The 13,217-nt window shown below is 34.6% G+C and overlaps 1 pseudogene; it reads right to left on the bottom strand.

Annotated features, from left to right (window-relative positions):
* Positions 1-4,781: 4,781 nt before the first annotated feature.
* Positions 4,782-12,969, bottom strand: LOC134280795 (uncharacterized; annotated as a pseudogene).
* Between the last annotated feature and the right edge of the window lie 248 nt (positions 12,970-13,217).

Genomic DNA, 13,217 nt, shown 5'->3' with positions numbered 1-13,217 from the left:
ATAGAACCGTTCTTGTTAAACAGTGATAACAATGCTACACTGTGCTATTTACACTTTTTTTCGTTCACATATAACGTAACTATCTTGTAGTGGACTTTTACGAGAAGCGCTGACTTCTACAGTTGACATTTACTTGGACATTTAAACTTGTATCATGTACGGAAGTACAGAATTGATATTGCATAAGAAAATCTTTATAGTGATCATAGGTATGGTGTTAGGGGCACTTACATGTGAAGACCGGGAGTTGAGGCAAGTGAAATCATTGTTTTCTTCAAGGACAACTTAATTGTGCATTGAAATAACCCTTTGTTTTTGTTTACTTAAATGTTGAGCTAAACATTTATATCATAAAAGAGCTACCGTACATAGCTCTAGTGTAAAAGTAATCGTCAACTGTAAAAGTCAGCGCTCCTCGTAAAAGTCCAATAAGCGCTTTCTAATGTTTGTAAATAATTGCACTTTTTTTTTTATTTTACGAAACTAACCATTAGAGTAGGACTTTGTCTTTATGACTCGGAAGTAAACTTCCGACTCAGACTATGAATCGAAGACGTAGCTTTATTCGGTCTCCTAGTTCGCCCTTTAAAGGTATGCTTTTTGTTATTTTTTGCAAATATTTTCATTTTCTTTTCTTTGTTTCTTTGCTTGTTATTTTTGGCTCTTTAACATTTTGTATTAGTTTGTCACACAATCGTAGCACTGCAGTTGGTAAGGTTTTTGTAGACTTTTTCAATTTTGATGTCGTTTGAGTTATCAGTTATTTCACTTAACGTAAGAGGGCTTGGCGCAAAAATAAAGAGACTCGGTATTTTTACATGGCTAAAAAATTCCTTTAAAAACAGTTTTATATTTTTACAAGAAACGCACTCAGCCTCAGAGAATGAAAGTCAGTGGTTAAAGGATTGGGGGTCTGTAGAGTTCAGTCATGGTGAATCCAACAGCAGGGGAGTAGCTATTCTTTTTCCTCATAATGTAGATTATATTATTAAAGAAAAAGTACAAGATAATGAAGGTAGAATTATACAAGTCAAGTTAATGATAGATGAAACCAACTTTATTTTAACTAATATTTATGCTCCAACAAAGGATAAGCCAAATTGTCAGGTGGATTTTTTTCAATTCATTATTGGCCTACATAGAACCGTATAGCTTTGAAAATCTAGTCATTGGAGGGGATTTCAATATTACTTTAAATCCATCACTAGATAAAAAAGGTGGTACTACTGAAGGAAAATCTTACTATAGAGATAATATTTTAGCTGCACTAGAAGATCTTTATTTATCATATATATGGAGAAACAAAACTCAGATAAAAATTATTATACATATTCATGTATAAACTGTTTAAACTGTTTATTACCAGATCTGCTATTTCAGGCCAAAAGTACTTATAGAATTCAAACTGAAGTCCATCACTTCCTGGAGATTTATTTGGTTTACTGAACTTGTTGAATGTATTTTTACCACAAATATCATTAAAGGATCGATTGATTCTTTAGTTTGAACTAAATTAAATTGTTTTAGCCATGATAATTAAGTTAACCCTTTCAAATTTTGAAAGCTATGTATGATTTCAAAATAAATAAAACGCCTATAATTTATGCAGAATCTTGTATTTTAGAATAAAGTATATTATTATCCAAGCTTTACACTTAGGAATTAATGTCTCAAAGACGACTGATTGGTTTGGTATTCTTCCACAAACACAGTCTATAGAATTAATTGAGTTGTATATAGTCGGAACATGGGTGTGAAAGGTAAAAATGTCCTACGACATTGAAATACAAGGAGACGTCTATGCGTGACAACCGACAATCTGACAGATAGGATTAGTAGAATAGAAAATTCTCCCGATGTTCAGATATACCTAAAATTTTGCGTTTGAAACTGTGAACATATGTAGAGAAAAGCCGGGTAGTCACGTATAATGTTATAAATAGAACACAATACCTTACATCATCACTCAGGTATAGTGTTATAAATAGAACACAACACACTACATCACCACTCAGGTATAGTGTTATAAATAGAAAACGACACCCAACATCAACACCCAGGTATAGTGTTATAAATAGAACACAACACACTACATCATCATTCAGGTATAGTGTTATAAATAGAACACAACACACTACATCATCATTCAGGTATAGTGTTATGAATAGAACACAACACACTACATCATGACTCAGGTATAGCGTTATAAATAGAACACAACACACTACATCATCGATCAGGTATAGTGTTATAAATAGAACACAACACCCTACATCATCACTCAGGTATAGTGTTATAAATAGAACACAACACACTACATCATCACTCAGGTATAGTGTTATAAATAGAAACACAACACACCACATCATCATTCAGGTATAGTGTTATAAATAGAACACAACACCCTACATCATCATTCAGGTATAGTGTTATAAATAGAACACGACACACTACATCATCAATCAGATATAGTGTTATAAATAGAACACAACACACTACATCATCATTCAGGTATAGTGTTATAAATAGAACACAACACCCTACATCATCACTCAGGTATAGTGTTATTAATAGAACACGACACCCTACATCATCACTCAGGTATAGTGTTATAAATAGAACACAACACACTACATCATCATTCAGGTATAGTGTTATAAATAGAACACAACACCCTACATCATCACGCAGGTATAGTGTTATAAATAGAACACAACACCCTACACCATCACTCAGGTATAGTGTTATAAATAGAACACAAAACCCTACAACACCAATTAGGTATAGTGGTATAAATAGAACACATCACCCTACATCATCACTCAGGTATAGCGTTATAAATAGAACAGGACATCTTACATCACCACTCAGGTACAGTGTTAAAAAAAACACGACACCCTACATCATCTGAACGTAGGTATAGTGTTATAAATAGAACACGACACCCTAAATCACAACACAGGTATGGTGTTATGAATAGAAGACGACATCTTAAATCACCACTCAGGTATAATGTTATAAATAGTACATAACATCCTACATCAACACTCAGGTATAGTGTTATAAATAGAACACAACACCCTACATCAACACTCACGTATAGTGTTATAAGTAGAAAACGACACCCTACATCATCACTCAGGTATAGTGTTATAAATAGAACACAACACCCTACATCATCATTCAGGTATAGTGTTATAAATAGAACACGACACCCTACATCAACACTCAGGTATATTGTTATAAATAGAACACGACACCCTACATCATCACTCAGGTAAAGTGTTATAAATATAACACGACATCCAACATCAACACTTATGTATAATGTTATAAATAGAAAACAATACCCTACATCATCACTCAGGTATAGTGTTATAAATAGAACACATATCATCACTCAGGTATAGTGTTATAAATAGAACACGACACCCCACATCATCACTAGGTAAAGTGTTACAAATAGAACACACCTCTACATCATCACTCAGGTATAGTGTTATAAATAGAACACGACACCCTAAATCACAACACAGGTATGGTGTTATGAATAGAACAAAGCATTCTACATCACCACTCACTTATAGTGTTATAAATAGAAAACGACACCCAACATCAACACTCAGGTATAGTGTTATAAATAGAACACGACACCCAACATCATCACTCAAATATAGTGTTTTAGATAGAACACAACACCCTACATCAACACTCAGGTATAGTGTTATAAATAGAACACGACACCCTACATCATCACTCAGGTATAGTGTTATAAATAGAACACAACACACTACATCATCACTCAGGTATAGTGTTATAAATAGAAAACGACACCCTACATCAGCACTTAGGTATAGTGTTATAAATAGAACACAACACCCTACAGCACCACTCAGGTATAGTGTTATAAATAAAACACGACACCCTACATCATTACTCAGGTATAGTGTTATAAATAGAACACAACACACTTCATCATCACTCAGGTATAGTGTTATAAATAGAACACAACACCCTACAGCACCACTCAGGTATAGTGTTATAAATTGAATTCGACACAAGGTTCATCATCTTCACTAGCTAACGGTTTCTCATTTGCTACTCTTTTCGTATATCATTACCAACGTTTTTTAAATAAAATGGATTTTTTTTTATTTCAGCGGATAAATTCCTTCAACGAATCAGCAATTACTTTTTAAAGTAACAAATCTGCGTACGGAATATATCTTGAAACTTTAATCTTAGGATTAAAAATCGCAAATGAAAATTACGATCCGTAAGATAACATGTTTTTGTGTGAATTGCTATGGTGTCTTTCGGTATCTTATGTTTTGTGAAAAAATATGTGATTCTTTTGACAGCACCATAGGCAAAGGATTTATGAGGAGAGTAGCATGATTTCATTTTTAGAAATGAAACATTCTTTACTATTTTATTTTGTAACACTTTAAAAAAAGAAAAAGAATACTCTATTAGAATATTACCATTTCGTGACAGGGAGATGTATGAATTGAATTCTGTCCAAACCATGTATTTAGAACATATTATACAGGTCAGTATCTTTCATTATCAGAGTACAAATAATCCAGTTTTGATTCCTGCTATACTTTGATTGAGACATTAATGACAGCATTAAGTTTTAGTTCCTTTGTAACAAGTTTAATTTATTTACATTTTAATTTAGTTTACCAGTACTTTTAATAACTTAATAATTCTATTTCAATAAGCCACATAGAGATAATCTAAGTTATGAACAGTTTATGTTTCCCAGTACATATTGTTTACATGTATTTAATTTTCTTCAATTTTCCACTGAAACACTTGACAACAAAGAGGTTGTCTCTGGTGTCTACACACGGGCCCCACGGACGCTGTAAATCACAGTTATCAATGTAACGGAGGAACTGTCCATCCTGATCTAGGATGTGGATACAGTGGTTGTTACAGTCTGCAGTCAGGATCTGACTCTGGCTGTCTGTTGTGATGCCACGCGGATGGAAAAATCCTTTGGTAGAAGAGGGAGGACCAGTGTATTTAAATCGATGTTTTCCTGCCTGATTTACCACAAGCACTGCTTTGGCTCCATAGTCAGCAACACATATATCAAGGTTCCTGTTTTCACTGATATGGTATGCGGAGGAATACAGAGGTTTACCTTCACTATCAAACTGAATGCTTTGTTTCTCTTTAGAGCCAGAGTAACGAACAACTTTTGATTGTTTGTTATCATCACTGTCCATGGTAACCAGGAGGTCACCAGAGGAGGTACTACAGATATAGTACGGTATCCACCCCTGAAGTCTGATCACTTCTTTTATCTGTTTATTATTCACTATGTTTATAGTTCTTGTACCACGATCACTATAAACTAAATCTCCCCTCATTGTTACTGCTATATCACATGGTTCATTCCCTGATTTGGTTTTGACTGACCTTAGTAGTTTACCCTGGAGGTTGTAGAGTTTCAAGATTTTTTCTTTCCCAAGTGTCCAGATTTCTTCATCATTAAGACAGGTAACACTGAATAAATATTTATACCCTGTGTTTATGGTAGTGATGAGCTCCAGTTCATCAAGCAGTGGTTTGACTGGAGGACAGGATACTGCTTCTGGTGTCTTTATTGTGTAGCCATGTTCTTCTGTTGTAATGGATAATGCTGACAGAGAACCAAACATTTGATGGAGCTGCTCTGTGTTGATCTGATGAGGAGAGAAACTTGGTAATGAAACATTGACTTTAGGAGGTAAACTTCTGAATTCAGCATTTCTGGATTTGTATGCCAAGGTTAGGGAGACATCATTAGAGTCCAGTATTTTCCTCAACTCAATTATGCTCTGTTTTATATCAGAAGTGTTGTGCGTAATATCATTTTCATGTTTATGAAGAGCAGCCAGGTGTTTGAATTTCATCTCAATAATTTCAGTTTTCCGTTTGTCGACAATGATGTTAATTTCTTTGTGAATGTGTTCTCCTTGTTTGGTGACAGCTGTCGTCAGTTTCTCATAATGTTTTTCCAAGTGTACTATTTCAGAGTCTACATCTAATTTAATCTCTTCATATGTAGGATATATTTTTCTCTCTAGTTCTTCCAAGGCATTTTCTAAAGCTTTTGTTTTGGAACTAAGTTTTTGTAGAGCATCAGAAAAATCGTGCCCTTTATGTTTCCCAGAAGAAATGCACGCAGAACAGACAGGAATGTCACATTTCTCACAGTAAAGTTCACAATGTTTGTGGTTGTGGTTTGGACACTTTGGATAATTAGGTGTAGAAGTTCTGTGTTTGTATGGTACAACATTATGTCTGTGAGATGAATTAGAGAGATGTTTTCCAACACAAACTACACAAAGGTTTACATTGCAACATTCACAATGACTCTGTAATGCAGCTTTTTGACACAGGTCACAGAGAAGGATGTCTTGGGCACTGTAACGGGGGTCCATTACCGTTTTGGTCAAATAATTAGATAATTCTGTAACAAAAAGTTAAAGGGGACTTAGATCACTTGATAAAAGTTTTGGGATGTGTTTGTGACATTCTGAGAGAGTAAAGCAGTTTGGAAATGACCCTAGGGAAATATTGATCAGTAAATACAGTAAGAATATGCTCTGTACGTTCTGTTTATATATTTTTAGGAAGAACGTTTGACATTTGCAATTTTTGGTGACTTATATAATTAGAATAATTTGTTATGTGGTTCTTTTCGTGTTTTTGATTTATTGTTTTTAACTGTCATTAATAAAAACAACTAGGGTAATGCCTTGTTACATGGGAGATTAACTAAATATAATCTTGTCTCACCTCTAAACCCAACAAGACGTCCCTGATAATCCTGTACATCACAATTTACTTCCTTATCTTCATTGTAAACATTTACCTGGTTACCATGCCACGTGACTTAACTACCCAATTTATGAATATCTCTCTGTGTAGAGATGGATTAAAATTATAAGTTCAGATTCACAATAAATGGATGGTTATTTTAAACCCACAAATTAAGCTTTAAAGCATGTTAGACTCCGCCGTCCGTCTAATTGCATTAGGCATTTATGGTTGGGAAATCATCTTTTTTAAACTACCCAAATTATTTATTCCAAGCTCTTTAGAATCGATTTATACTATTAATACTTGTGAACATAGCATTTTCAGATTGATATTATAGAATAGTTGTGATTTTTTTGATCAGTATGGGAGGAGTGAAATTCTTGTCTTGGAAAAAAATATTGTAACCTCGTATCTAAATAACTATATACCTAATCAAAAAGTAGAATGTGACCTGAAATGTTTTTGACCTTGTACTACTGCAAAATATTTAATTCAATTTAGAGTATTAAAGTATGAAGTTATTGATGCCTTGTAATAGCCAGCGTTGGTTTTACGACTTAAAAAAGTTAGTAAAAGTGTGTACCTTAGGCAAAGGTTGCATTTAACTCGAAAGTATTCTTTACCCTTATCAAAGGTAATTTGGAAAAGGTAAAGGTCACAGGTTATAAAATATAAAAATTAATCTTGCAAAAGTCATTACGTTTATGTTGATGAACACAGAGGATTGGACTTGATAAAAAGGATCCATATGAATTGAGGGTATGTAACAAACTTGCACAAGTCATTTGCACCAGGACAAGTTCAAAGGGTAAAAGTGCAAAATATTATCAGTATGAAATTTTTATGAAAGTAGATTCAAAGATTGTACACGTATTTTCTTTTGTAGGTAAAGGGTTGAATATGATAATGGGGTATGATATGACTAATATGAAAGGTCACTTAGACAACGTCAATATCACAGATTTTAGAAAGACATCATAGAAATGTAAAAAATCTATAACAAAGAACTCTCAGAGGACGAAATACCGCCTTTAAGCAATCGCTTAATGGTTCCTTAATGGTAGATTACAAGAATTAATTGCTTTAAGCCACCATGAAGCTGCATCCTACAGGTGCACGTACATTGTCAAACTTCATTAAGATACCATTAAGCTTTAAAATGTTTTGATCAAAATAAAAATGGAAAAAATAATAAAACAGAAAAAAAGAAAATCCTCACTGACCAGTGATTTAATAAAAATATAGAAAATTATTTATCAGGAAATTGCATAATGTATTAAGTAAAAAGTATAAAGGTATTATTATCTAGTTAATTTGGTATGCTAAACAATCAAGGTAGGTTAAAATTTATTTGAGGGTAATTTGAATAACGTTTGAAACCTGCAGCTGTGATACATCTATTAACCCACGTTTTCACCGTCAATGAAGTACTTCCATGCCCTAAAAAACTAGACAATTAGTAGAATTGAAACTAAAATAAAAAAAGATACCCCGGTATTGTCTGAAATGAAAAAAAAAGAAATGTAAAAAAGAGTAAATACACTACCCGAATACATATATAGTTATGTAGTAAGAATTTGGCGCTTTAAATAGCGAATTGGAAGAATAGTGGCTCATAAAAAGAATTAGAAAATTGATTTACACCTCTTTTTAAAAACCCCTCCCTTAACAGTGTTGTTAATGTAAAATGTGCTAATATTCAATTGAATGTTTGATTTGATTTATTTATGCAGCTGTATATACCTGCACAAATAAAAGGAGAACTTTGGCTCTTTTTAAACAGTTTTTCATTTTTTGGTCGATCTGGGTCTTCTTTTCATGAGTTCGACATCCGTTATCAGTCTATTTGGTAACCCTAATTTTTTTAACCAGTTGTTTACAAAATGGAGAGACTAACCAGAAATACCACACTTTTTCTATTTCTGTAAAAAGACTGTGTAGAAGTGTGTAAGAGTGTGACTTTAAATAATGATTAAATGATTAAAATCCTTATAAATGTATATAATGTCTTGGGTACCTACATTGGATTATCGCTGGAATCCAGTCTCATCTGTGTAACATTTTAAGTTTAAATACCGTGAAGTATTTTCTTTCTTTCTTTCTTTTGCTTGGGTGTATTGATTTCGTAGAAAATAATTAATCATGAATTAAGTTGGAAAGTGTACATTGTTTTATTTTGCAGTGTGTTCCCATTTGGTCATTTATAGTGGGAACGTTGCCAAATAGAAATAAACATTCATGCACTTGTAAGTATAAAGTTACTGATGAACCGTATCGAATATATGTTTTAAAACTTTAGCACCCTCGATCGTTCTGTTGCACTCAGCATTGTCAATGCATTTGAAAAGTAAATATAATAGGTATACTGAAAGACAAAGAAACGCATAATAGCATAATAGCAAAATATATTTAACTATATGGCCGAAAATTATGAAAATTGGTCAAATGTGTATTTTGATTACTGTGCACTAAAATTGCTAGTCAATATTACTCAACCATGAAACGTATGGCGTCACGTAGGGGAAATTATAAAAAGCCAAAAACACGTGCATGTTGATGATGACAATTTTATGAACACATTTTGTGGTGCTAATCGATGCATTGGAGTTCTAGACATCGTTTTCCGCATTTGCAATCAGTATAAATTTCGTGCAATCATGGTATGGCTGACGGAAGTTACACTGGTTCCAGTAATTGAATTGCGTAAGTGAATAAAAAAACAACAAGATGTTGCTGTGCAGTTTGTTTTAAACTTTTCAACAAAAAAGGGTTTTTTCAGTTGTCAGAGAGTAAATTGAAAGGTTTCCAACCAACCATGGCGGTGACGTTGACACGTAACAACGTCACATCAAGACAGGGCTTTTCATCATATCACCTCGGTTGTTGTCGAAGGTATTATCACTGAAACCGATATTTATACAGCAAACTATCATACCAATATTTTCACCCTAAAATTGACAGAAATTCTCTGCTTTAATTTGGTCAGCGAGCTTGGCAACTTTTACGTCGACTTTACTCTCACGCGCGCACGTACGCGTCGTGTCCGCAATGTTTTTAGTATGTTCCACACTGGGAAAATGTAGCCAGTGTTTGGAGAATTTCTCAAAAACATTCACGTGTACCAAACCAGCTGGATTCTGTAAATTCTATCCTAAAATGAAAATTCGTGGCACTCATTTGGCGGGGGGATTTGTTGGCTTTAGAATAATACAGCTTCTATCAACCATTAAGACTATTGTCGGAAGAGTTGAATAATAATCAAATGAGAAAGATAAATGCTCTGGTGAACTCAATGCACAGGAAAATCAAGGCTGTTACCAATGTGCAAGGGAGATGATGAGAATTTTTATTTTAATTTTGGGGGGGGTATCGACATATCAATTTCAATAACTCAGGAATTATCAGTCAAAATCACACAAAACTTTGGTAACTTGTAGATTAAAGATGAATTAAAATGTTTGATAACAATGCTGGAAAACATTTTCGAAATAATAGTTTTAATTTAATTTAAAAGAAAAATATGCGTTTCTTTTTCCTTTCAGTATATTTAGTGTCGTGTTTCTATTGTATTTCATAAAACGTAACCAGCGTAGATAGCTAATGATCAAGGTGCCTCTTTATTAAAACAATTATTTTAAAAGTAAATGCATACGGCGTATCAGGACCTTCATCACCCGTATTATCATCTGCAATACAACTTCTTTGATGTCCCAAGACTACTTGTCTGCAATGCAAGTTGGTTTTCCAGTCTACGGTGAATAAGCAGTTGAAGCAAACATCTATGGGCTGTAGTTCATGCCTTGTAGTTTTCACAAAAAGGCCGCTGTTAATATGTAAATGACTAAAGTGCATCAGTAAAAGAAGACCCAGAAGAAGTAAGCTAGGCCACCGCAGTCGCTAGAGCGCTTTTGTATGAACCATACTGGTGGAAAAGCTTGTTCCGAGCTTTTCTTTGCAGCCTGAGGGCTTGGCAATCAGCGCTTCTCATTTTCCTCTCCTTGACAGAATGCCCGGCAATTTCTCTGGACTGATACTCATTTACCGTCTTCCACCCTGAAGTAAGCTGGGGTACCGAGTCTGTCGCTGCCGTCCCTGGAGAGCTACTAAGACGCCCAATAGAAACGGCTTCTTATACCTTGCTTTTTTATCCGAATGGAGTATTTACCGAATCCTTTTGAGGGCTTTTTTCTTTTATCATCAGAGTTGTCGGCAAATTCTCAGGTCTGATTCTCATTTACTGTCTTTCACCTTGCGGTAGAGGAATAGACAGTACAAATGTATATTTCTGGCAACCCCCCCCCCAACCCGTTTTTCTAGATCCTTAAATAATTTCAGCATTCAAGTCCTTCTGAGCACAATTCCCTTCCCTTGAATGTTTAGAAATTTATTTGAATTTTTAGCAATGGACAGAATGAAGACAGAATTCCTGTAACAGGCTTCACCATGTCCGAAAAAATCTAACAAGGATGGTCACCAGTTTCCTTAGGAAATCTGTTATAGTCGTTGGCTTCTAACAAATTTTTATCTCAGGTGACACCCATGACAAAATATTGAGAAAGACAAAAACGTGTGTATACTGCACAAAACAAGCCTTCGAATGACTTTCCCTATAGATCCTAAATTTCCTTAATGTTCACTAATGGCCTGTGCTATGAATATTTATGTCACCTGAGTAAATGACAGTCCAAACGGCCGATAGATGAAAAGTGACAAACAGAGTGCTTGAGTAGCATTAATAAATACGGATTTAATACTTATACATGCTTAGGAAATATTGAGATATTTGAAAAATCAAGAGTACACCAGGTTTAACATTATGCACTTTTAATTTCTGTCAAAAAAGTAATTGAGATTTTAATAACATCATTTAGTGTTCAGCTACTATGTAATATGTTCATTTTAGTTTTTACATTTTATTGCAATTAACAAGTACTTAAATTGTCATTCACATTTTCTTTCACTCGCCGATAGAGCTATTTTCTAAGTTGCAAACAGTAACTATGTTAACATATTGTTTACATTATTTGATTTTCTTCAACGAACAACTCAAAACGTATTCTCAGCCTCAAAAAGATTGCTCCCAGTGTCAACACATAAACCAAATGGAGACTGTAGATCACATTTACCAATGTAACGGAGGAACTGTCCGTCCTGATCTAGGATGTGGATACACTTATTGTTCTTGTCAGAAATGAGGATCTGACTCTGGTTGTGATGCGATTGGAGCTAATGATCCATCCGTAGAAGAAGGAAGGATGACCAGTGTATCTAAATCGGAGTATTCCTGTCTGATTAACCACCACTACTGCTTTGGCTTCCCAATCAGCTACACATATATCCATGTTTCTGTTCTCACTGACGTATTCAATAATATGAGCTGAATACAAAGGTTTGTCTTCACTATCAAACTGAATGGTTTGTTTCTCTGTGGAGCCAGAGCAACGTGCAACTTTGAATTTTTTATAATCGTTACTGCCCATGGTAACCAGGAGGTCACCAGAGGAGGTGTCTCAGATGTTGTAAGGTGTCCATCCCTGTAGTCTGATCACTTCCTGTATCCGGTCATTCTTGACTATGTTTACAATTCTTGTATCGATTTCGGTAAAAACTAGATCTCCAATCCATGTCACTGCTATGTCACGTGGCCAGTCCCCTGAGCTGGTTCGGACTGACTGGAGGAAGTTTACCCTGGAGGTTTTGGAGTTTCATGATTTTATCTCCTCCACAGGTCCAGATTTCTTCATCACTGAAAGAGGTTACACTGCATTGTCTATATTCAGTGTCTATGGTCGTGAGGAACTCTGGTTCATCTAGCAGTGGTTTGGCTTGGGGACAGGGTACAGCTTCTGGTGTCTTCATTGTGTAGCCATGTTTGTCTGTTTTAACGGATAATGCTGACAGAGAACCAAACATTTTATGGAGCTGTTCTGTAATGATCTGATGAGGAGAGAAACTTGGAAATGATATAGTGATTTTTGGAGGTAAACTTTTGAATTCAGCATTCCTAGATTGGTATGCCAAGGTTTGGGAGACATCATTGTAGTCAAGTATTTTCCTCAGATCCAGGATGCACTGTTTAACATCAGTGGTAATCTGTTTGATTTCATTTTCCTGTTTGTTTAGAGCATGCAGGTGTTTAGTTTTCATCTCATCAATTTCCGATTTTCGTTTGCTAACAATGATGTTAATTTCTTTGTTCCAATCTTCTCCATGTTTAGTGACAGCCGTTGTCAGTTTATCATAATGATATTCCAAATTTTCTCTTTTAGATTTTTTATCTAATCTTACGCAGCACAGTTAAGGTTACAGTAAGGAGGCGGGGCCTAATTTGTACGGGAAATGTTTACTATGACGTCACACATAATAAAAGGTCTTCAAAATACCACAAAATGAAA

Source organism: Saccostrea cucullata, unplaced genomic scaffold (genome assembly GCF_032062105.1).
Source record: "Saccostrea cucullata isolate Sc308-1 unplaced genomic scaffold, CSIRO_AGI_Scuc_v1 ctg8758, whole genome shotgun sequence".
NCBI lineage: Eukaryota > Metazoa > Mollusca > Bivalvia > Ostreida > Ostreidae > Saccostrea > Saccostrea cuccullata.
This window is presented reverse-complemented; position numbering and strand designations above follow the sequence as displayed.